The sequence below is a fragment of the Centruroides vittatus genome, unplaced genomic scaffold, assembly GCF_030686945.1.
Source record: "Centruroides vittatus isolate TY-2023 unplaced genomic scaffold, ASM3068694v2 contig_1035, whole genome shotgun sequence".
Taxonomy (NCBI): Eukaryota; Metazoa; Arthropoda; class Arachnida; order Scorpiones; family Buthidae; genus Centruroides; species Centruroides vittatus.
The window spans coordinates 2,712,983-2,740,666 of record NW_027120673.1 but is presented as its reverse complement, the minus strand read 5'-3'; the positions used below and the strand labels follow the sequence as shown (position 1 = coordinate 2,740,666).

General features: G+C 29.8%; 1 protein-coding gene across 2 annotated transcripts in view; it reads left to right on the top strand.

Moving 5' to 3' along the window:
* Nucleotides 1-1,713: 1,713 nt before the first annotated feature.
* The window catches only part of LOC136969378 (patched domain-containing protein 3-like), a 54,144-nt gene continuing 28,173 nt past the window's right edge, over nucleotides 1,714-27,684 (top strand). The window contains exon 1 of one of the 2 annotated variants that reach the window (XM_067263526.1): nucleotides 1,714-1,808. The gene's annotated coding sequence lies outside the window, so the exon portion shown is untranslated. Of the gene's footprint in view, nucleotides 1,809-26,297; nucleotides 26,400-27,684 lie in introns of those variants that run through there. The other variant, XM_067263521.1, reaches the window with a different exon arrangement.

The window sequence follows — 27,684 nt, the reverse complement described above, 5'->3', positions numbered from 1 at the left end:
AAGATAATTTGTGTTCAAAATTATTTCTTCATTGCTTTTTATCTGGACCATATGTATCACATTTTGCAATGTAAGTTCTTTAAAATAATCTGTTAAAATTTTACTAATAGCCTACCAGCATATCTAGCAATAAAACTGAATTTGATTATATGACAGAATTACATTTTTGAAGTGTAGTAAATGAAATTATTTCATAATATATCTACTAATATTATAACTTTTATATTTCTATAAAAATTTTCTTTTTATCCGGATGTCTGTAAATTTAACTTTTATCCTGATTAAATGAAAATAGGTCTGTTTAACCCTTAGATACTGAAAATTTATAATGTTTTTTACAATTATAGTAACAATAGATGCTGTGTTAAATGCATTACATACTAAATAAACGAAATATAAAAACACCTTATCACTGTAGTATTTACAAACGCTTCTCGGCTCTATTTATAAGTCCTCATCAAATAAATTGTGTTCGAATTCGAACACAATTGAAATATTATATAAAACAACTATTTAAATATATTTATTGCTTTATTCCAATATTTGAAGTAATATAACAATTGTAGTTTTTAAAAGATTTGACAATTCACTTTTTGAGTACAATATAATTTTAAAATATTGTTTTATTCTTTCGTGTAACGTCTTTTCCTCCTTTTACTTTTTTTTTTTTTTTTTTTTTTTGAATTTTTATAAACAATAAAAGACGGAAAAGTTGTTTCCTTTAGAAAGTCAACTGGATGTTCCAAGTAGTAATTAATTTTGGACCTCTTGACTATTTTATTTAATATTTATAAATGGATTTAATATATAAATTAATTATAATTGATTCTTTTGGGGCCCCTTAAATTCAGGAGCCCAAGCAAGCGCTTACTTTTCTAGTTGTTTCGTAATAATTTGCTAAACTCGTTATTGATTAAATGACTATTTTAAATTATTAATTTTTATATTTATATTCGTTTTTCAAAAATAATTAATTAGTCAAATCTACTTAATTCATTACACAAAAGTGTTCTGTATAGTGTTTGATTAATCAAACACTATACAGAACATGCCCGCTATATCAAATATTGTATTAGAATATTATATAAATTACAAAAATTATAAGAATAACACGTAAAATTTAATTATTTAAATAAGTTATCTATATTTTAAATAGAAATGGCGTTAATAATGTAAATTTAGTATTTTTCCTGTAAATACATTTATAAACACGCAATACAGTACTGAATTTTAAAAAATATATACCGGTATATATATATACTGATATATTTATATTACTACAACTCTAATTTTGTAACAGAAATCTGTGATTTTATATTTCCTTGAAATTAATATATATATATATATATATATTTATTTATTTATTTAAGCACATGATTATATTTTATTTCACAATAGTACATTCAATTTGTATTGTTATTTTTAAAGTAATTTTAAACAATATTAAAAAATTGAAATCATATTCAAAAATAAATTAAAGAGAAATTAAAAATTCTTTAGGCCTAAGTCTTCTCTATCTGTTTAAATAAGTTTTAATAATAATTTTAAATAAGTTTAAATAAAATTTTAATTGATAAACGACGATATGATTGAAAATAATGCAAAATAATTTACGCTAAAGGAACAATAATAAATAAATAAATAAATAAATTGTAATGAACTACAAAATATATAAATTATCTTTAGTGTCAGATTTAACCGCAAGGAAGTTTAGCCTTGTGTATATAATCACACGACAATACGCCATTCACGTGAAAGGAGTTATGCCGTTTTGATGTGAAACGATAAGAATTATCGCTATTATTCAGGTAAATACAAATGGTTTATATTTACTAAATTTTAAATTCTATCAAAACTCTATTAAATTAAATTTCGTTTGTAGATAATTCCTTTTTATTGACAGTAAAATTGATTTGAAAATTTCAATAAATTTGTCTTTTAATTCCCTGAATAATAGCAAATTATTGAGTTTTTAGGAATATATTAAAATTAATCACGTAGCTTAATTTATTAATTCTAGTTCATATATCACATAAAATAATATATAATACGACTTACTTATTCGCTCTTTACTCTAATTAAATATAAATTTATTTATATATTAAAATTTTAAATATGTACTTTAATTAATATTAAATTAATTTAATAATATATATAATTTTTGAAGCTTAAACAAAGTTGTTTTTAATGGCTTAAAATATTTATTTTGATTCTTTTATTATTAATATTAATAGAATAATACTTTCTTCGCCATTAAACCATATTGGGGAGTGAGGTTTACAAAAAAAATAAAAGCTTAAATAATTTCAAAAGGTCATTTATTTAGAAAAAAAATTCAACGATGAAAATATTTTTTAAAATAAAAATCGAAAATCCTATTTTATAGTATATTTTTATGTTATTATCTATAAAAGAGAGAGAGGGGGATATTTGCATTATTGAACGACATTTCGAAGAAAATATTCTTCCATAATGCATTTATTTCTGAGCAATCAGATGATTTTATGTACATAATTATTGTACGAAAAACAGGAAAAAAATATATAAATAATCTGTAAAAACATAAAATTTTCTGTGAAAATTATGACTAACTTATTTATATTTTTTACAGAATTGAGCATTATCTATAAATCAAATACCGGTTTATATTAGTTACGTTTATCATTAAAATTTTATTATTTATTTCATTGTTCGCTGAATTTCATTTTAGTAAAGAAATTAAGGAAAGAAAATTACATAAAATTATTTTAATACTATTTTAAATAAAAAAAATTAAAGATATAATTAATAAAGTACAGAAAGCATGCATTGTTAGATTCGAAGAATTGATAAGCATCAGTGTTTTGAAGTTAAAGCTAAAAAGATACGACTAATTCATATTATTATGGAATTTTCCTTAAGAAATTATTTAATATGAATTTCTACAAATATATATACAGTAGAGTCTATCTAATCAGACATAATACATATTAGGACCGGCGGGTATCGGATTATAACAGATTGTCGGATTACTGGATTTTGTATGCATATACTGCGCAGTACGTTAGTCTCTCTGTGTCACGTACTGTACATTGAGAAGGGGCAAGACGAAAATTTCATGAGGAGTGAAATTTTCACATTTTCATCTCTATTTATAATAGAGATGAAAATGTGGATCGTTTTTACCTAAAAATGAGAACTTTAATATAATTTTTTATGTTAAAATTCGATATAATGATACAGTAATAAGATATAGTAAAACGAGTATAAATTTAAGTTATAAAAGATTTAAACCTTCTTAAATTTCAATATTTCAATATAAAATGTAATTTATTGATACAAATATTTGTTTAAAATATTTTCGATTAATTTAAAGTGTATGACTTAAATATTTACTTGTTAAAATTTAAATATTTCAAGACATGATCTATTTAAAAATTCATTTTTAAAATATAAACCTTAGTATATAAAGGATAAATACAATTAAATTATTCATTTAAATATAGTCTCGATTTAGCCCGAAGAAAGATATTCGTATTTAATTCTAATTAAATTAGACATCTCCAAAAAGTATGAAATTGGATTATTTAAAAAGGAATATCTCTAATCAAAATTACGAAATTAGTCAGCAAGTTATTCAAATTTAAATACAAACATTTCTCGATTTTCGAACAACTCTTTCTCTTTTACATGATAGTTTGATACCTTTAATTTACCTTTTCGTAGGTCAAATTTACACTTTCATACATTTGCATTAGACAATCGAAAATTTTCGAGCTAGCTTGCAGTATGTATCTTAATGCCTTCAATCAGTTTTGTTTTCAGTAACAGAAAAATAATTTGTAAAAATGAATTTTTATTGTCTGTTTTAACGTTTTAAATAATATTTTGTATATCGTAACCTATTTACTGCAAACAAACACTAAAACTTCTCTACCTTAATGAGAGATTTTATTATTTATCTTTTTAGATCTCTGGAAACGGAACTCACTTTATAACTTACGAGTCTGTTGCTCGACTTTAAACATTCGAGTCTTTTACACAAGTTTAGAAACACATTATGTCCGAAAATCAGGGGAGAGTATTGTATTCTAACTGCAAGATCCTTATAAAAATCTCACTTTAAGTTATAATGTATTATAAATACTTAGAGATATCAATCAAGGAAAGTTTTCTTTAAAAAACTTTATAAGATGTCTATTTTTTTAAAAATTATACACGTGCCAAACATTACTATACGTGATACTGAACTCTAAACGCATATACGAAATTAGGGAATTCTAGATGTTAAGAAAAAATACCTTTCTGGGAATCAAGTAATAATATTGAAATTTGGCATCGATACAAAAGTGTTGCAATCTAAAACATTTGAAATTCAATTAACATGTATTATGAGGTTCAAAATTTCATGAAAAACATTAATACTAAATAAATCACCGTAAAATAATTATTTTTTATTTTAATACTTAGTAAAGTTTTATAAATTTTTATTCTACATGATTTATATTTTTATCTGAAAAAAATTGTTAGCGATTTATTTACTCTATTCTTATTTAAATAATTATGAGAGATATTAAGATAAAATAATTTCAATTAAAAAGTCATTAAATGAATATTAAACGCTAGTAACTAGACGTGACTTAAAAGGGAACAATGTTATAAAAATTATATTGCATTATAAATAAATTATAATTGATAATTAATTTATAATACATCTGTAATTAATTTTAATAACTTTTGTTTTGAGTATTTAAAATAAAAAACAAAACCTAATGTAATAATTTAGTATTATTTAAGTAATGAATTAGAAATAATGCATAAAAGAATACAAAATATTAAGAATATTGCTGATTTAAGAATAAAAACAAAATTTTCTCAATCTATATATATAATCGAGACGAGTTGATAATAATAATAACAATAATAATAATCAGCGCAGAGCCCAAGCGGTTAGGAGTTGAAACTTGAAATTTGGTACACAGTTGGGTACGTCACGAGAACGCACACTAAGAAGCGATTTCTCCCCACGGGGGAGAGGGACAGGATTAAAGCTTAATACTTCCGTCAACAATGGAAGTGTTAAGTAACAATGGAATTGTTAAGAGAAAGCAACGCAGATGAGAGACAAGACGCAGATGCAGTTTTTTTTCGTTTTTGCGGGAAATCGAACATATTTTTAGACCCATCTAAAAATTCTCTAATTAGTCTGGAAACAGGGAGGACCCAATTCTTGCATTCTGTGAAAACGGGTAAGGTTGACTATAACGTAAAAAATCTTAATCTTCGCTATCGTTACTTTTGCCTGAGCAACGCCGGGTCTACCTGCTAGTATTAGGCTCTACATATTCGGTTATTTGAAAAATTAATATTATTTTCGCGTGAAAATTGAAGAAATATAACATTAAAATTAATAATATTACGCTTGTTTTCAATCATTTAACTTAAGTGTCAAAGTAATGTAGTCATGCCAATTTTGACGTATTTTAATTAACAATATTTATAAAATCATAAATATTAAATCATCCTTATCCTTAATAACAGTAGCACTTGAATAAATAAAAAATAAAAATCTTTAGAAATGAAAAAAGAGCAGAAAAGTAAATTACGATAAAATTTCAAAAATTATTTTGTCCTTTTCGTATACTATTGTTTAAAATAAATTGGACTGTAATAAAACGTAGGATGTGTGTCTAGATAGAAAGTTAGAACAATTTTATACGTTCTGCTTCATTTTTATGAAATTAAACATTTTATAATACGTTACAAATGCTATTTAAAACTAAAATATTTATACTTTTGTAAATTCTATCATTATTGCTAATATAATGCATTGAAACAGTAATTACTGTATGAATATAGAATTTTTACTTTATCATTAGAATATACTAGAAACCAAACATTTTGATAACGTGTCATATATTAAATCAATTTAGTGACATATGTAAACAGACGAAGGACAGTGCTAACAATAGAATTAGAAACAATAAATAATCGTAAAGTAACATTGAAACATTTTTATCAATTATAACTTCTATAAGTGAATATGGTTTCCTTGTTGGGCTGCAATTTTAAAATTGCAGGACCTCTCCTACTGTAGTCCTCCGTCTGTCTGTCGTTAATCTCGAGAACAGAGTTAGATATATGAAAATTGATACCAGATGTGGAAATCTTAGAGGCCGGAAGTCACTTTAAATTTATACAAACTTTTGATCAGGACTGGAAGTCACCGGTGAATTTTTAAATTAAAAGATGATTAAACTTGCAGCCAGGCATTTTGACGATGTCACAATAAATAATTGCTAGTTTTTTTTGTATAATAGTATGGAAACTTTCATGTTTATGCTATATAACTTAAGTGCTTTTGTGCACGGAAAGAGATTTCATTATTAAGTTTTTTTTAAATAATTTGCAAGGCAAGTTGTACTAATTTCAGCTAACATAATTTAAATAACTACTAAATAAATCAAGTGGTTTTGTAACTGGAAACAGACTATTATTAATTTTCAAGGTAAATGCAGCAATTTAAATTAATACAATTTATAATATAATTTATAAATTTTCATAGTTAAATATTTATAAGTCGAATTGTTATTTAATGCATCTTAGCTAATATCTTCTACAGTTTTAAAAATAATTCTGAAATTAGATAATTTTCATTTATATAGAAATAACATAGAAATAACACAATATTCTGAATAAAAATTCTAATAAATAGCAAATAAGCAGTATATATTATCCAAAAGCTTTCTAGACATAGATTGTGTTCTTGATCTCCTCGTTATAGATTAACTTGACAAAAAATTCTGTTGGCTTTGGATATAAACCTGATCTCAAAGTCCAGACTTTAACATGTGACAATTCTGTTTGAGGCGTCGTGAATAAGAAAACTTTTTAACTTGGTCTTACAACAAAACTATAAACCAAAAACTAGTTATCAGCGTTTTAGTGAGTTGCAACATCAATTTGGCAACAGATTCTGCTTTAGGCTATAGGAAAAATACTAGTATTGGCTCGCACACTTAGCTGCTTGCCAACTTTATGTTAAATTAATTAAATATACACAAAATACAAATTTCAGCACAAATTAAAATAAACAAATAACAGTAAAAAAATATTTATTTATAACAACATTCGTAATTTAATTACAAACGTTACATTTGTTTATATAACATTAACATGTCTGTTTAATAATAACAAATAATATGTATAATAATTAAAATAATTTTAAAAATATATGAAAATAAACTTATGGGCCTGTCAAATCCAAACAAAGTGTTTACGTTTTATCCGTTTTACTAACCAATAACTTGAAGAAAACAATTGTTGAACGAACTAACTTGAAGAGGACGAGTATAATAGACATGTCTATTGTCTGATTGTTTCGTCGTAATGTATTAATGTAAATTAACGTATCCCGCGATTAACGTTAGTAATCGGTTCCTGAAACTCATACGTTCCGCGCGAAACGATAACCTGAAGCTATTTCCCATTATTTTAAACAGGAAAAATTATAATGCATTACAACGCAATTCAAAACTCAAACAAATTTCCTGAAACGTAACCAAAACACAATATAAGGCCTTTATGTAAGCTACAAACTTGTAAGTAATAAACTATATATAAGTAACAATCAAATTTTATCACATTAAAATTTAAAATTCTTAAAACGTGATGAGATATATTACGTGCAGTAATAGGCCTATAGGAAATTTATTTCCATATCACAAACATTACGTTTATGATACAAAACGATAAATAACACAGCAATAAAGAAATATTTTAGAAAAAAAAATGTTAACAAAAATTTACAACGAAAACAAGGAATTTACTGCTACAAATCTTAAAAAATTGCCCTGATACTTCTGCAAATTGTAAAATTAATTCACAACTAATAACGACGTCTTAAAGCGCATTTAGCTTTTCCGATATAGGGGATATTGGAATGCCGTTGCGATGCCTTTTCCAGCGCCAACAACATCCGATATGTAAATCCTGTTTGTTGACATTCGGCTACAAAGCATCAACACGGAATTGCGGAGTTCTGTCAATGATTTTTTTGGAATAAAACGCGAGGTTTTCTCGATATATCGTTTTAAAACCGTTATATCCATATAAAAATAAGTTTTTCTTATGTAAACATCAACGGAAAAACGTTGTATTCAGAATTAGATACGTTCTGTGAAACCTGTACTAAAACCAAACAATGTTTTACTCGGTAAGTTAACCGAGAAGACGTTCTATGGAATATGTATGTAATTATATTTTTTAAAAAAACCAATATTGTATATTGGTTTTTAACGCTTCTAACAGCTTTATATATATATATATATAAAGCTGTTAGAAGCATTAAGCATTAGGCCTATATTATATATATATATATAATAACGAATAACATTATATCAACTGCAGTCATTTCTGTTTTATATTTGCAAATTTGTTTTATTTATTTTAAATTAAAGTCTCGAGTCTCGGAAAAGCCGTTCGAGAGCCCAGATAAGAGAAATTTTGAAATTTTCCGGGAATTTCTTTAATGCACCCTAATGCAAATGGGTAAACTTTTAATGCTTCTAACTAGTGTGCATAGAAACATTGAAGCCCTTTATTAATTAATATATACATATATTTAATAAAATAGAAATAGTACAGTAATATATATATATAAGTATAATATATAGTAATATATTATACTTATATATATATAGTAATATATATATAAGTATAATATATATAGGCTTACTGTGAAGAACTCGGCTTTTATTATACTATTTAAGACGCGTTTTTGATTGCGTTTTAATAGGGTACGTCAAGAGAATGTACACTAAGAAGGGATTTTTTGAAATTCCCCCCACGGGGGAAGTGTTATACATTTATAATACATACATTTTGAGCCACAACAACGCGTGGCCGGGTCAGCTAGTATAATATAAATTATATATAAAACCCAAGACACCATCAAACAATGGGATGACGTTTTCTGATTGAAACTTATAAAAGAAAAAAACAGCAACGAGTTCCTGAACTTTCCCGGCAAAATTTAAAACTGTGTTTGTGGCGCCATCTGTTATGGTATTTTTTATTAAAATTTTTTTATATTTTTAATTATTATAAAATGGCAAAAAGCTTAATTTTGAAAGTATTTTGAAAGTACTGTTTTATTAAAAATTTATATCATAAATGCCACTAACGAGTAAAATCATCATTAAGTCTGACTCTACTTGAAATAAGACACCCCATCCGGTCGACCTTTAATCACTAACATTTAATAGTATCGATCCCCTAATACACAAACCTCTCTGCAAAATTTCAGAAATTTTCGACAAAAAGTGCAGGTGTTATGAAGCTTCAAAGAGGGTGAACAAAATCGAGACAATCCCTCCCACATACTAACATCCATACATACAGAAATTACACCCGAATTTTTTGCATTCCTTGACATTTCGAGGTCCCCTGAGTCCAAAAATGTAAAAATCTTTGAGTCATTTTTTGACCGATTGCCATACTTTCCCTCTGTTATATATAACAGAGCTGTGAAAGTAAAAGTATTAGATAACAAAATGCTTAAATTAATTGCTTAACTATTGTGCTTCTATACATAAAATTATTATTATAGAAAGATCTAAACAAGAGCGTCTTAGAATTCAAGAGATTCCAAAAGGTTCTAATATATACTAAAAATAGCATTAAATATAGTATTATATATTTTTTTCTAAATAATAAAATTTAATAAAACATAAAGATTGCTTTTCTTAATACATAAGAAATTCAACTAAATGAATAAATTATTAACAAATATTTTTGAGACCACATAAATTTCAGCTTGCCCCAAATGGGTGGTTCCCTATGATAAGACCCGGTTTAAAATAATAGGAAAAACTGAGATAACATTAGTAATATCGCGAAAAGTACGATAAAATGTAGAGTCAGTTTTTCACTCTTTTATCGAGATATAAGCATTAACATTTTTTAAATTACATATGAAATATAGCTTGTATATACGTATATGTAACATTATAGTATAACGTTTTAGAAAGATATATATATATATATTATCATCATACTTGTTAAATAATGACGAAATTATAATTAATATAATGTTCTCTTGTCCAAATTTTGTCAATGTTAAATCTCTCGGAAAAAATTATTGTAATTATTAATAAAATTACTTATTAACCGGCAGTTTGCTTCACCTGATCAAAGACACGAGTTTGAAGTATTGTTTTATATATATTAGTGATATTTTGGCATTTTGGTAAATACCATGAAAATAGTTTTCCTCTATTATATTTAACAATAGAGTAAAAAGAAATATATCATTTAATATAATTGTTAAAAAGCCTTGTTACTAATCATTTATATTAAATTATAAGTTTATGTACTTTTTATATTCTATAAACTTTTCTATTCATATTTTTCCTCCTTATTTTGTGTTTTTCACAATTCTATTCCCATTGGATTCTTTTCATTTTAAAATGAAATTTTATTAAATCATATTATCACAGTATTATTTCTATTAAAAATATTTAGCAAATTTTAATAAAAAAATATTAAATTAATGAATAGAAGCAATTATTCAAATAATAAAATAAACGAGCAATTATTTATTGTGACATCGTTACAATGCCGGGCTGCAATTTTTAATAATATTTTAAAATTTATTTAGTTTAAAATATATGCTCAAATTAGTACTGTAGTGTCTTGCCCCTGTACATTATACTTTTCTGTTAGCAATGAAGTCGTACCGGGCATCTATATCAGGGGTGGCCAACTTTTGTGTACATAAGATCTACTTTTTATCATAAAAATGTGTCGCGGTCGACTTGTCATAGGCATAGTTTAAGTGTGAAATACAGGAGGAGAGGTGTGAAATACATACTATGTTTATCCACTATATTTCATTACGAAGTGCATTCCCGCGATCTCGGTCCCCTGAGTTCAAATATATACTCAAAGTCCCGAAATTCCATAGGTGGTACAGCCGAAATTTCAACATTGGATAGGTTAATTTCACTAAAAATGCATCGTGGATGACCTCGTGGTCGTGGCTGTGGCCGGCGAAGTTTGAATAATCGCGCTCAAAACCAGTGATACCAAAGATTATTTGTGGATCCCCAGACAGGGTTCGAACTTTAGTAACCTTCGAAATTCTTATGTAAACAACAAGACTCGGAACTGTTCGAGTACGTGTCAAATTTCTGTCAAGGGCTTAGCGGAAGACAAACTCTAACACGAGCGATCATAAATAGGTAGATCATTGACTCGCGAGTCTATAAAATGTTGGCCGAGATAAACCTTTTCGAACAATAAAACAGGGAATTTTTGATAAATGAAAGATGAAAATAATCGTTAAAATTCTTAAACGTCAAAAATGGCTATATATATATATATTCGTTACATTAAAAATCTCTCAGCGAACAATAAGGTGTTGGTTTAAGTTTTTTTTTTTTTTTTTTTGTCAAAAATGGCATAACAACGGCCTGAATTATGAGTGCAAGTGTTGGTGTTTTATAAACAATTGGAGGGCAGAGTCGATAAAGAGGTATCAAATAGACACATCGAATCGGACCTTTCCAACGACCCGAAGAGGCTTCGTCTTGCACCTGGAGACAAAGGAGAGACCAATCGGGAAGAAAGGAATGGGGCGAAGGACCAATCCGAAATGCGAATACAAAGGAAAAAACTATAAAAAATCGGGATTTCAAGGTCGAAGGCCAGTCTCCCCTGGATTAAGCCAAAAGTCTCCTCGTTATTCGGATAACAGTCATAATCCGTATTGAGTTGTGTCGTCGCTCAAGATAGAACTCCGTTGCACCATTTTCCCCGATTGTCCGTCTGTCCAGCGATCTCATCTCTTCCGCCCCGGGGCTGCGACCGACGCCGAAGTTCTCCTCTGGATTAGTGAAAGACTGTCGATTAACTGATGTAAGCACTAATGTTAACAAATAAACGGTTTTCGTGTGAAAAACATTTGTCTTCCTTTGCCTCCTCCGTCACGACCCACATACAACCCTCCTTTCGGTTTATCTTGACGTGGGATTAACTGATCCCATCTAAAAGACGGCAACCTAACACGGATGCCGAGAAGTGGGTTTCCAAGACCCCTATTTCCACCGGGTCTGCTACTTTACAGATTGGAGAATGAGAACGAGACCCGCCGTGAGCGTCGAAGTGATCCCGCTTAGTAGTGAGTCTCCGAGACATAGTCTTGTGCCAAATACGGCCTTGCCGTTTTACTTGTTTTATATATTATTTAGAATTTGTAAAACTCTTTAGTAAGCCACTATAACAAATATATAATTAATTTAATATATATGTTCATATAAACTTAGGGTATTCAGTAATCATTGTACATAGAATCTACCTTGTAGGATATATCAGAATTGAAACAAACTTTTATATATTTCTAACAATGTTTAACATTTTTAAAATTAATATAGTTTATTTATTATAATTTTAAATTCTATTTTTGCTTCAAACATAAGTTAGCATTTTCTATAATAAAATTAAAGTTTTTTAGTTTCTATGAGATGCGGCCTTTTTTCTCGATGAATACGGTCCACAGAAAGTGAACTTCGCAGACTTCCGGAGTGCTGCATACATATTTTTCTTACGAGTTGCAGGCATTAAGCCCGCCAAGTACCAACATATTCCATAATTTTCAGTGCAGTACGTACAAAAATAACATATGCTAATTATATACAAACTAATAGTATACACTGTTGCTTATTCTCGTGTTTTTTACTGTCAAAGTTTAGTTTAAATATTTTTCGTCACGAATATCAACTTAATTAAGGATGCACGAGACAGAAAACAGGAAAGTAAAATTACGTTGCCAAAGCTACTGGACTGCTTATTAAGACAGTAAGGCGCGGGTTGTTCGTGACTGTCTTACTTGTTAGTACAACAGAACAGAAAGATAAAAAAAAATCCAGCAACGAGTTCCTTAACTTCCCGCTAACATTTGGTGGCGCCATCTGTTATCATATTTTATTTTAAAATTTTTATATTTTTAACTGTTATAAAATGGCAAAAACCTTAATTTTGAGGGTAGGGATGAATTTTATAAAAAACTGTAAATGCTAATAACGAACATAATCGTCATTAAGTCCAATCCTAGTAGAGATACACACGACCCCGATTATATCCCCACCCCTCGACTTTTAACCACCAAAATTTAATAGCACCAATCCCTCTAATAAACAAACCTTGCAAAATTTCAGAAATTTTCGACAAAAAGCACAGGAGTTATTAAACTTCAAACATGTTGAACAAAATCGTCCAACACAGACACACATACATACACACTAACATCCATAAATAGAGAAATTACCCCTGAATTTTCTTACATTTCTCGATGTTTCAAGGTCTCTTGATTCTAAAAATGTAAAAATCTGGGGGGGGGTCGTTTTTGACCGATCGCCATACTTTCCCTCTGTTATATATAACAGAGCCGGGAAAGTAAAAACTAAACTTAAGTAAATGTAAAAGGATTTTTAGGGATTGCAATCCAGCAGTGTTTTCAATCCAGCTGGATTTTTGCTGGACCAACATCATTCCAGCTGGATCCAGCGCGGATGCATTTTTGGTGCAATAAAGTGTTATCTATCTATTTATCTACCCAGCAATTTATGTTTTTTTTAAGAAATAAAACATTTTTTTTAAAAATACTTAAGAAACTTTTATTAGTTAGACTGGTCACTATAAATCAATAAAACGTCTTACACATTTAGGTAGTAAACTTAACTTTGGTTCGGTTTAACACTTGAGATAGAGATAATTAACTTTAAATGTTTAGTTAGATTATAATTAATCTTTAAATTAAATAATAGCAAAGGCAATACTACTAATTAATTTATATTAATATATTATAATAATATAAGGACGGATAATCAGTGGCTAAGTGGCTATCAGTCTTACCAGTTTTCTTATATAGGCTCTAAATATCAGTCTGTAGTTATTAGTGTTAGTAAAGTAGTGAGTAAGTAATTAGTAGTAGTCTAGTAGTTAGTTATTATTATCACAATCATGAATCATATACATTCATATCATCATATATCTAAAATACTGATACTCATTAATTTAATGAACTATTAACTAACTAGGTAGTCTCAGTTTCTCACTAATTTTCACAATAAAATTGCCTTGCCTAGCCTACTAACCACTTATAGAATAAAATTTAAAAACTCGTACTTTATAGAATTAGAGCAAAGTTATAAAATATTAGTCTTGTCTTGAATAAAGTATTTTAAAGGATTAAATAAAATTCAATCACTTCTTTTATTATTATTATTATTATTATTTGACTTTTCTGGAAGTAAGATCTCAAGAAACAAATGGTATTGATGGTGGTCTTCCAACCTACTTCTTAATGAATTGCATATATATCCCGCTGCGGGGAAGGCTCTTTCTGCCTCTACGCTAGTTGGTTTCAGGGTCATCAAATAATCATAAATCGTTCCGTCACGTGATTCATAGACGTCACAACCGACCGTAAATTAGAATTATGCACCAGGACTAGGAGAGGAGTTACTTATTTTATTTAGCGTGAAGACATTTTTATTTAGCAAAAGCGGAAAGTCAACTGGCAATTAGATCAGCAGAGGTAAAAGAGTGGGTGGTGCGGTATAGAGAGGGGGTGTAGCACGTGCCACACTGAACGGCAACGTCGCTCTCGCTGTCGAGCGATAGCGCACGTAGCAAAGCGACAACGCCGACAACGTAGACTTTTGCGCCATTATTTAGAAAGTTAATTGAATATTTGCGGATCCGCAGCGCTGGATCCAGCTGGATTGCTGGATGAGGGATCCAGCAATTACAATCCCTAATACGTACTTAATTTATAGTTCTAAATTATAGCTAGTATATTATTTTATTGTTATATAGCTATAAATTATAGCTATATAACAATAAAATAATAAAACGATAAATTGTACAGCGAATCATTTTATCATTTTATTGTTTTTACGGTAAATCAGTTTATTATTTTATTTTATTTTAAGAGTGTCTTTTATTACGTATACCGTTTATTTTACTGCTTGTTTTAATTATACTGCTCTAAGCATCGAATCAGCGCGTTTAATATAAGTTTACATTTCCATTTATGTTATTTGCGGTATTTTAAAATCGTTAACATCCTATTAATATTGTAGCAAAAACCTAGAATTTTGATCTGTAATCAAGGATTTGTCATCGATATTTTACCAAACGTCGTAATTTTATTGTACATTTCGTAAATGTGGTACCATCAATTTCATAATTATGTAAGCTGAATTAAACTTTAAATTTTTTATTATCAACATAATCTAACTTGCATGTTTTTTCCTAAAATATAGGCCTAGTTATATTACAACAAGCTGATGAAGGACTTAAGGTCCGAAATGCATTATTTTTGAAAAAATAAAGTGATTTTCTAAGGCTGGTCTTGGTGTCCAGTGACGGTGTAATAAGTCTAGCAATAAAGAAATGCCACAAAATGCATACCGCGGTAACCACGGTATGCATTTTGTGAAAAGCCTTGCCCGAAATGCATAACGTGGTTACAAATAAATACTTAATGTTCATCAGTCTCTGAGTGGGTTCTCGATAGTGTGTGATAAGTCCTAAAAAGAGCTGTTTATATTGTTCAGGTAATTAATTGATAATAGTAGGACAAAAAGCACAATATTAATTCTAGTATAATAAGTTTATATTAGTATATAAATGAAGGAATTAGAATTTATATAATTACAGTTTGCATATTTCGTATTAAATTTTGTTTAAATTTCAAGTAGTTATTTGTTTCCCTTTATTTTCTAGATACGATCGAAACTTAATTATACATTATTTGGGCTGCGATTTTCAAATTGCAGACCCATACATTTATATTGTTGTCCGTATGACCTTCGTTAATATCGAGAACGAAGTTAGATGAAAATTGAGATCAGATATTGAAAAATTATTTTTAAATTAAATAAAATATGATTAAAAGTTTTAGCCAAGCATTCTGTCGATGTCGCAATAAGTCGCAATATGTCGCAATTTTAAATTAATTTTTATAATCGAAGTCGTTAAATATATTTATCCTTGATGAATAAACATTGTACTGTACATTTAAAGGATTAAATAAAATTCAATCACTTCTTTTATTTTTTTGACTTTTCTGGAAGTAAGATCTCAAGAAACAAATGGTATTGATGGTGGTCTCCCAACCTACTTCTTAATGAATTGCATATATATCCCGCTGCGGGAAAGGCTCTTTCTGCCTCTACGCTAGTTGGTTTCAGGGTCATCAAATAATCATAAATCGTTCCGTCACGTGATTCGTACATGTGCTTATTGCTTCAGGATAAATATACCTATAAATATTCTAGTATATTATATGTATAATTAATTATCTGTATGATATCTGTCTATATGTAGGCCTATATATGGTGCGTTGCGTGAATATAAATTGACCTATGTTTTTTTTTTTATTATTATATTAATTAAGACTGAATAATTAATACTTATTAAGGTTGTAAAATTCAAGTAAAATGATAATTGTGGATTTTTTTTATGTTTTAGCACTTAAAGATAAGTATTTTAAAAAGAAGTAATGGAAATGTACTTTTTAAATGTTGCATAAATATAAATTCACTTTATATATTTTGATAATTTATAAATTCCGATTTCAATTATTTAATCCCAGTTTTTGACATCATTCATTACATTCAAAAAGCTGTTAAGTATTATTAGTTGCAATTTACATCAGTGATAAAGTTATTTTCTAAAAGCTGCAACAATTCCTCTTAATTTTCCTTTTTCTGAATTTAAAAGGGAAAGCAAAGGGAAACAATTTTAAAGGCACGACGAGTAACAAACAGAAATATAGTAAAGCAATTAAACCGAAGTCATGGTGTAATCAACAATTATTTGAAATTAGGAAACAATTATGGCAAAAATAAGCAGACTTGCCGTCCACCGAAGTTATCTCAGCTTGAGAAATAGTTCAACAATGCCAATAATTGCAAATTCATGTGGCTATTTAAAACGTAAGAAAGAAAAAAGTCAATCCTTAAAGCAATTACACGAGCAAACGAGACCGGATTTTATAACAGAGAAAATCGAAACCGCAAGAAGGAATGGCAAAAAGAGATATTTTGTGATGAGAAAAAATTTAATTTAGATGGTCCCAACAGATGGCAGTATTGCTGGTATGATCTATACAGGAATGAAAACATTTTCTCTAAAATATAACTAGGTGGTGAGTCTGTTGTGATTTGGGCAGCAATCAGTTGGCAAAGTAAAACCATTATTACTTTTGTCAAAGTTCAGATGAATGCCAAAGATTATCAGGAGTTACTGGAAAATCATCTACAGTGGAACCTCGGTATACGACCTTAATTCGTTCCTGATGTTTGGACTATACCGAATAGGACGTATACCAAACCAACCTTTCCCATAAGAAGTAATGTAAAAATGATCAATCTGTTCTCATGTAAAAAAATTCCTCTTGATATGGTATATTAATGGGGTTGTAAAATAATTGAAACACTGTTTGAGCACATTAATAAAAGAATAAATTTTATTATAGATTTTTAAAGTTATTACAGTAATAATCGCAAATAATTGTTTCTGATACGCTGTCGCCAGCACGTTGTTTTTCAGTTATCGAAAGCGAAAGCAATTTCTCGACAAAATCTAATGTCTCCGATCTCTGTTCAGAAATTGATTAAACCCCTTTCGCAACGTTAGCAGATTTAATAATGTATATTTTTCACGATTGTCGATATCGTCGTTCTCGGAATACGGTATGCAACAGCTAAATCTCGAACACACATGCCACCTTCATATTTCTCAACAATCTCTTTTTTCAGTTCCATTGTGATTCTAGTAATTTTTTTTTTTTTTTTTAGTTTTCTGTTGCTTTTCATTTGCCTTTTTGCAATTCATGATTAATAAAAATAATAAAATTTTACTTACAAATTAAAATCAGAAGAAATTTACAAAGTTATAAACCGTGGCACCGCGAACGTCTAATCTGGTTTAGTACACCGATAGTGCTACTTGTTCATAGATGGTGCGTATAACTGAATTAAGTCGTATACCGAACAACAGTGGCGTGCCGTGACATTTGATGACAGGGAAGCTGTGTTTCTGTAAGAAGCCGACTTCCAGGGGTAATCAGTTAATTGCGCGTCAGTGATGGTCTAGGGCAGTGGTTCTTAACCTTTTTATACTCACCGCCTACCAAATATTTCATAATTTTTTTGTGACCCCCATTTTTTAATAATAATTTATATTTGATAATTTGATAATTTATCTATAATAAATTGATTTTTTTATTATTGCTTTATTTTTTATATAATAAATGTAAATCATAACTTTATTATTTCATTATCTATTTAAATAGCATTCAAACTTCACAATTAAACATGAAAACTCATTAATTTTTAAAAAAAAAATAAAATAAGAAACATGTCGATAAATCGATCCAATGTCGATGCTAAAACTAAACTAAAACTAAAACGCCCACTTGTGGTAAGGATTTTGCATATCTTTTGCAAAAATATTTAAATTTTCAAAGCCTACTATTTTTCCTAATTATTTTTAAAATTCCAAGCATTAATAGTTTCTTAAAATTGCTTTGGAATAAAAGAAGTAAATACTGCGGTGTAAGTAGCATATTTACATTTATTTCTTCTGTACTAACAAAGTTGTATGTAGGAAGAAATACAAAATAAATAAATAAAAACTAAATAGGAAAACTTTATCTTTCTTATTTCACTTTTCAATACGATATTCGGATTATACATCAATTTTCTTTTTATTATATTCTGAAGGAAATTTTGCATAATTTGGCGGCCTCCGGCAAACTTCTTATGGACCCCCAGGGGCCGCGGCCCCCTGTTAAGAATCACTGGTCTAGGGTCCATTCGTATTCATTTGTTCGATAAGCCAGTAAAAACTGTAGACTTCTCTAAATGTATTTTTAATATCACAATTACATTCTGAATCGCTAGCCACGATATAAGGGCTAAAATTAAAAATAAATTATAAAAACTTACTCGGTGAAATAAAATGTGCGATGGATATACATACCTGGTACAATGTATTGTTCGATTGTATTAATATACTTTTAAAGAAAATTATAATTAAAATATAGCTTTGTAAAGAAACGTACATAAAAATAACATAAAATATTCTTTACTTTTTAAATCTTAAAACAATCCACTTAGTCAAATATCTTGATACGAGTAGCTAATGGATGGAACTAGTGACGGTCCAGGTAAGTGTGTAGTGAGTGTGTGCGTGCCAAATCCCGAGGGTGCCGATACCGGTCAATGTCAAATGCCTCTTTTGTCGCATCACTAGTATATCTCAAAGAATGCCACAGGGCTGTTGTAAATTTTAAATGTTTCTCACCATAGCTGTAAAAATCTAAATATGTTAAACTTAATAGTCATTTGTTTTCTAACTAATTCGTTTTAATACCAGGTGTACACGGAAATCAGTTTCCCACTGTACTGAGCGAGTGATTGGTTCTGTTAAGCTTTTGTTGAAGTAAAATTCTGGCTCTTTCAACAGGGTTTTATTTATGTCCCCATTCCCTAATCTCTTAATTATTTAGTCACTTCTTAAGTAGAAATAAGTCGAAACCAGTTACTTTGTACCTGAATATCTGTAGTCTTGGGAAAACAGTGGAAAGAGAAATTTTTATGACAACGGATATATAAATCGTAAATTTAAGGAAAATAAATTCTAGAGCTTTTTTTTTGTACCATTGTATGTACTGTACGTCTCATTCATTAAATTTGGTTGTAAATGATGCTGCCAAAGTAACAGTTAATTTTTAACACTGTACTAGAATTGTACACGTTTTTTCTGCATCCCCTTACAGATGGGACGTACTAAATCGTAATATCACCGGTTTAACATTGAAATCCGTAAGTAATATAAGATGGGAGAGCGGCATAAACGCAGAATAAATATATCAAATATTTTAATGGATTTTTTTAAAACTCCTGTCAACTATACAGAACTATCATAAAAACGTGCCAGTAAACTCCTATCGGTTGGGTTGTTATAAATCTAGTCTAGGGTGGGCAACCCTTTTTATAACATGGGCCAGAATAAATTTTACGTTTTTTTCCGCGCCGTAGTAGTTAATTGACGCCTTCTTGTGACTCGCAATTTTTTTTAGTCTGCAAATATGAAATAAATAAATAAAAAGTTAATTACTACATTTATTTTTTTTATCGTTTTCGAAAATTACAAAGAATTGGAAAAATAACTAATTAATAGTTATTTTTCCAATTTAATAATCTATTAAAGATCTCGCGGGCCGGATAGAAACTTTTCGCCAGCCGTAGCTGGCCCGCGGGTTGCCCGTCGTTGATCTAGTCTGCTCATGTTTCACATAATCGGGCGAGGGTGGCCGAATATCTAGCAGGCGGCTAACAGCCCACAACCGCTCCGGGATATAAAGTCGCGTACTCTTTACGCGTGTGTCGCTTCTACCAGCTAAACCGTGACGTTGGTGCTCTGTAAAGCGCATGCGCCAAAGCCTATAATCTGGCTGCTTGGAAGTTGACAAGCAGGCGGCTAACAGCTCAGAACCGATCCGGGTTATAAAGTTGGACTCTGTACGCGTGTGTCGCTTCTACCAGCTAAACCGGGTGAGGTTGGTGCTCTGTAAACCGCATGTACTAATGCCTATATAATCTGGCTGATTAGAAACTGACCCGGTTTCGACATTCCTTCCGCCACCGAATTATTCGAATATACAATAGCAATCTTATCGTTTTTTTTTCACATGTAGTATAGAAATTTGTAAAAGATACATAATGCAGTTATAATAAAATATTCATTTTAATTAATTCAAAGTACGTTAAAATATGAAAATTTATATTTTATAAAATACAAGGGAAGGTCATTGGAAGGTGGAATCGGCGCTTCCATCGCTTCCAATGACGGCACGCCACTGCCGAACAAAAGTCGTATACCGAGCAAAATTTATTTCGTCCAAACAGGACGTATTCCGAATTGGACGTATTCTAAAGCAGACCATTGTAATTCTATTTGGAGAGAAGATTGGTGGACCATTTTGGGAATTCCTGCTAGAATTCCCAAATGTCTATAATGCCAACAGTACCTACAAAACAGTACATATGAGGTATACATAAACGTATGTATGAAACAAAAAATCTGATCATATACAGTGGTGCCTCATATAACATACTTAATCCGTTCCAGGTGCACGTCCGTTAAGTGAAACGTCCGTTATACGAAACGCATTTTCCCATAGAAATACATGTTAAAACATCTAATTCGTTCCGCAGCATAAAATAACCGCACTGTATCATAAAAAAATAAACATGGGGTGCGTTCTTTTATTCCTCCGCGTAACTCTGCGCGAGCGACATCCATTTAAAAATTCCTGCAGAACGCGTTCCTAAATTCCGGTGGGAGTGCACGCCGTCAAACGGCAAAAACGGTCGCTTGTAGTAGTTTACGGTGGAAAGCAACATGGCATCTTCCGTGGCTCAGATAGTTTCGTTTCCGGTTCCATTACGTGGTTTTATGAATGAGAATTTAGAAATTGTGAAAGCGAGAGTTAGCGCAGGCGGTGATGTAAGTGTCTGTATGAATTTTTTTTCGAGGCTATTTTGAATGCTCTTTCAACAAATAATCCATTTTATAGTTAAATTTTACAATTGAGACCTTTCTTTTGCCTTTTAAAGCTCATATTTTAGAATTATAGATTCCTCCATCACGATACTATCGATAGTGCGGGCGCCGCCATCTTTCTTTCTTTCACCGTCGTTTCTAAATGCCTACAAACAGCAGCGCACTCCCGTAGTAGCAGGAGCACGCTATTAAAGAACGCACCCATGGAGCAGTCACCAATTATGCCGGAAAGTCCGTTGTTCGCAGCGTCCGTTATTCGAGGCGTACGTTATACGAGGCACCACTGTATTTGATTTTTACCATATAGATATGTTGATATTATATATTCACGGTGACCAAATTGCGGTTCTTATATATGGATTGATGTACGTAATTTATAAAAGAGACGATAGATTGACCATATTCAATCAATCATTTTCCACGCTCCGGTCTAAGGCAGGAATCCTTAAGGAGGATGCACACATGCGGTGCGGCAAGGAAAAGCGGCGAAGCAAACGCGTCTTCTCCGCGCGGCAGCACGACCACACAAACGGCGATCCGTTTATATTTCGGCGCATGCGTTCAGTATTCAAGATGGCGAACGATATCGACACTCCGCTATCCACGTGTTTACAAATTTTGTTTTGTACGGCTCGTTTTATTTAGCTAGAAGATTTCGTCGAAGATTCGAATGAATATTTTGGATTAGAGATATCGTATTGGCAAGAATCTTGCCGAGATATTTTGTTGGATCGATAAAGAACTGATGTACAAAATAGGCTTATTCTTCGATTAAGATCTCTCGATAAAGAATACTATTTCGAGTAAGATTCGGTTGTTTTGTTCTTTGAATTAAATAATATATGATTACTGTATCTGTGTAGAATTTGTGTTAAATTTATTATTCTTTCCTCTTTATTCTGATGTTAGTTATCTCGGTTAACCACGTCGAACTTTCCGCCATTAAAACACCACGTGATTGTATTTTCTCACGTGACTGCCAGACGAAATGTTATTGGCTGATAGAAACGCGTCTTGGCGGCGGCCGCCGCGAAAGATAGAATTCGACCAACTTTCGCGGCATGGGAAAAGCGGCACGAAATAGACCTCTGCGGCGAGAAAAAGTGACGTCATTCTGCCGCTTTTCCTTGCCGCGCCGCATGTGTGCATCCCGCTTTAGTGCGGCTTCCTTATACTTATGTAATGTTTAAATAAATTTCGCACCCGCTATTTACACATATGTAATATTTTTCTAAGCTTGCTAACTATTATGAGTGTGGTATACACACTGATTGTAAGCACAACTTAATCTTGAACAGTAATTGAAAGCCAAGGATACGTTCTTAAACTATAAAGCCGGATGCACACATGCGGCGCAGCAAGGAAAAGCGGCAGAATGACGTCACTTTTTCTCGCCGCAGAGGTCTATTTCGTGCCGCTTTTCCCATGCCGCGAAAGTTGGTCGAATTCTATCTTTCGCGGCGGCCGCCGCCAAGACGCGTTTCTATCAGCCAATAACATTTCGTCTGGCAGTCACGTGAGAAAATACAATCACGTGGTGTTTTAATGGCGGAAAGTTCGACGTGGTTAACCGAGATAACTAACATCAGAATAAAGAGGAAAGAATAATAAATTTAACACAAATTCTACACAGATACAGTAATCATATATTATTTAATTCAAAGAACAAAACAACCGAATCTTACTCGAAATAGTATTCTTTATCGAGAGATCTTAATCGAAGAATAAGCCTATTTTGTACATGAGTTCTTTATCGATCCAACAAAATATCTCGGCAAGATTCTTGCCAATACGATATCTCTAATCCAAAATATTCATTCGAATCTTCGACGAAATCTTCTAGCTAAATAAAACGAGCCGTACTAAACAAAATTTGTAAACACGTGGATAGCGGAGCGTCGATATCGTTCGCCATCTTGAATACTGAACGCATGCGCCGAAATGTAAACGGATTGCCGCTTGTGTGGTCGTGCTGCCGCGCGGCGAAGACGCGTTTGCGTCACCGCTTTTCCTTGCCGCGCCGCATGTGTGCATCCTCCTTAAATCGAATTTTAAATAGGTAGTGTCTCAACTACAAGTTCATAAAGCTTCTACCAAAAGTAATGAAACAGTAACATTGATATGTATTTAGATAACAAGTAAAGAAATCAATTTATAATTAAATCATTTTCTCCAATTTTTTTTTTAGATAGCCTTTCTTATGTACTGTACATGTGTCCTTTTTCGAAAAATCCTTGTACTCGTCTTTCACAAAAGTTTTAAGTAATCTTTTTCTGCCTTTTAGCAGTTAATGAAACTTCTCTACTGTTCTTTACCGATTTTTTAAAAAAATTTGTAAACGTGTTAAAAGCTATTAAAGATCTTTCTTCATTTTTAATTTAATCATGAGATATGTATGATGTTAACTTTCTTGGAAAATATTGGTTATTGGATTCTCTTTTGTTCATCTCTTTTATCTGACTGAATTTTCGATCTAGGACAGATGCGAAGATGATTTGAAAATGATTTCCTAGTCACTTAAAACAGATCACGTTTACTCGTAAAAGTTAAATTTTATGTTTTAAACGGATTAATACTTTAAACATCTATTTATACAAACTTGTTAAGAATCTAGAAAAAGACTAATAAAATGATGATCTTTGTTATTGGAACTTTTACGTTTTTCTCTGCTAGTTAAAAAGTTATAGCCTAACATAAATAACACGAAACCATTTTCAAGGTCGACAAAAAGTTCTATTCAATTTTCCATGCAAGATTTCCTACATTAATATACAGCTACATTAAAAAAATTAACATATCTTCAGTACTTTCGGAATGAAAACGGTGCAAGGTACTTTTATTATAATTTATAAAAGCGTTGCTATGATTTAATGCACTGAACAATTGAGTGATGAGTAATACCGTTACCAAAATCCAATACTGGTTTTCTAAATGACATCCCAACCATTTCCTAGTGAATTTTCTAGATTCCCGATATATTCCAGTGATTTCCCGACTGGATATGTGTTTAGTATGGCAGCCTTATATAGTTTAGGGCTTCACAATAGCACATACATCAATATTTCTAGACTTTTGGTGATGTATGTGTTATGATACCTATGCAAAAAAACACCTTATCTATTCTCCATAAACACTTTCGAAAACGAGTTCTGTTTATTTACTAAGTTTTTTCAATGTATATATTTTGTATGTTGTGAGAGAGAATTTGAAACAGCTATGTCTATGACGTATGTGATTTTATTTTGTTTGTCATTGAATTTGACGTCTGGTCTGTTGTAATGTATTGTTTTGTCTTTGATTTTGGCTAGAGTATGGTGGCCCTCTAAGTGACCATAGGGCGGAAAGAGTTTTAAAAAACCGTAGTACGGTTCCTGAATGTGTAGTAGTTTGTGTTTGTATGCAAGGTTTTGATATTTTGATATTTGCTGTTTGGTTTATGTAAGTAGTCATTGTTATTATTATTATTAGGTTAATTACTATATTGTGTAAACAGAAAATATGTGTAACAGAAAAGGATACTAACAAAGACCTCTTCAAGGCCTTCCCACTAAAGAAAAAAACTGTAATTAGAAACTGGTGAAAACCGGTAATTCGAGAATTTCCATCGGCGATTTATCCGTATCGGTATTGACAATGTCGTTAATTTCCAAACTCTAATAAGTACTGTAATATTTTAATGTCTTTTGTGTCGAGCGAATGGCTGACACCGAAGTGACTTTTTTTTCAAAACTCTTTCTGCTCCGTGGGCACTAACGGGACTTTTATTCCATGCCCATCGCAGATTCCCATCGCAGACGACCCATGAAAAATGATATCGAGGTGACTGCGGAACCTTAGGGAAAAGAAGAGATGAATCGTTATAAAACTCTAATACTGTACTTTTTAAAGTAGCTTAAAACGATAACATCTACTACAAAATGATTTGTTTTACCTTCCTTTTATCATTTAATTTCAATGCAAGACAAACCATTCATATTAAAATGTAACAACAGTAATATAATAACAATTATTTTTAAAATGATTGCCCGTTTTAGCTGTATAATATATGATATAAAAAACATGGTCTTATATATGACTAAATTCACTAAGGTGTAAAAAGAGGCTTAAAAGTGATATACCAAATAAATCTTTTGTTTGTAATTTTTCCGATGTAGCATCGGTCCATTTTATCTCGGATAAACGGGATCCTACTGTACTTTTAATTCAAGTTATATAACTTTGCATAGTTAGATTTTATTCTTAATCGTTTAAATTTCAATTTTATTAATATTGTGAACAGAAAATATTTTTTATATAGGCCTAATGATATAATTCAGACAAAATAATCAGGTTTTTAATATATAATATATGTATACATTGAGGCATGAAATATATTTATTTAAGAGCTTTTAATTTAACTGTCATCATAATTTTTCATTATTTAATTATTATTTATTAAAAATGTAATATTTTAAGCCGAATTAAATGTACGTTCATTTCAAATTAAACAAGTTTGTATTTTCACTTGAATTATGATGAAGGTAACAGTGGTCCAAGGTTATTATGTTCAAGCATTTTATAACTAGTTAAGCAAGGTCTGTTTTACTTGCGTGATTCAACCACAAGCAATTGATTGGTTTGTCTTAATAATATAGAGTTCTCTAGACCTATATTTTCTAATAGTATTTGTTATTTGGATAATTATGAATAGATATTTGTGAACGAGAAGATATTTTTTCTGGTGTTAATTAATACGAATACATTGAAGAAATATAAATTTTAAATTTTTTGTTCTGGTATGGTATAGTTTGATTATTATTTTTATTCATTATACATTATAATTTTTAATAATCTATCGTTTAATTTATTATTCAATTAATCTTCTACATAATAATTATTTTAATAATGTAAGCATTAGTTTTCTATTACGTGTCCACGCCATAGTTTATAGGAATGTTTAAGTATTTATATTTTTAGGGTGGAATTTATTTTATTTAATATTACAAAACATGACGTTACTAGAATTTCCAGATTAAATTTCCTTGAATGAGCTTGATTTAGTTAGCTCATAAATGTAAGGAGATTAAAACTTTACAGAAAGTGTGTTAAAAATTTCTTTTAATGAAGACTTTCTACTTAGATTAATTAGATCATAAGAATAAAACTCAGTTTATTGTTATTACACAATTGTTGTCATTATATAGAGAATACATTTAAATAATATATAAATTCAATTTCAGTTTTTTGTGTTTAATTTAAAATGTTTTAAAATAGATTTAGACTTAATTAATAATTTATTGTTAATGACACAATTAGAATTATTTATTATTATCCTTTATTAATTATTTTGAATAATTTATATTTTATTGTTTTTGCACACTTTTGCACATATATTTATTAGTGATTTATCAATTTATCCTTAATCATTTTTTAAAATAAGTCATACTTAAATTAATTTTTGTAAAAAATTCAAATAATTTGAAACAAATAAGACCATTCTTAATGAATACGCATGACGTTTCACTATAATTATCAAATATACATCTACTCTGATTGATAATTTACTGAGGAATAAATTATTAATCAAAATAATTATGTTCTAATAATATTCATAATACCTTTGGAAATTTCAGTGAATATAAAACTACTATTTTTCTATAAAATTTAATTTCAAAGAAATTATTATTAGCATTTTTGTAAGTTATAAGTTCGTTAGAGTGATAAAAATGGAAAAACTTTTAAAATTAAATAAAATTTCGAATTTTCTCAAGTTTTACTTAATGTTGTATGTTATTTAGAAGATTCTTATAATAAAAATGAAGATAAATAACTTTATTATTAAGGAAATTTATAATTTAATAACTTTATGAAACACGTTTAGTCATACATTGTTAAATTAATTGAAATTCAAAAATATTTTCAAATCTTATCTGAAGGTTAACACTATTTATTCAGTTTTTTTTCCATATTTGTAAAGCAAAATAACTATAAACATCAGAATTTATAACTTTAAGCTTATTTTTTAAAAATCAAAATCTTATTTTTATTTTAAATTTTATTAACAAAAACTAGAAAATGTTA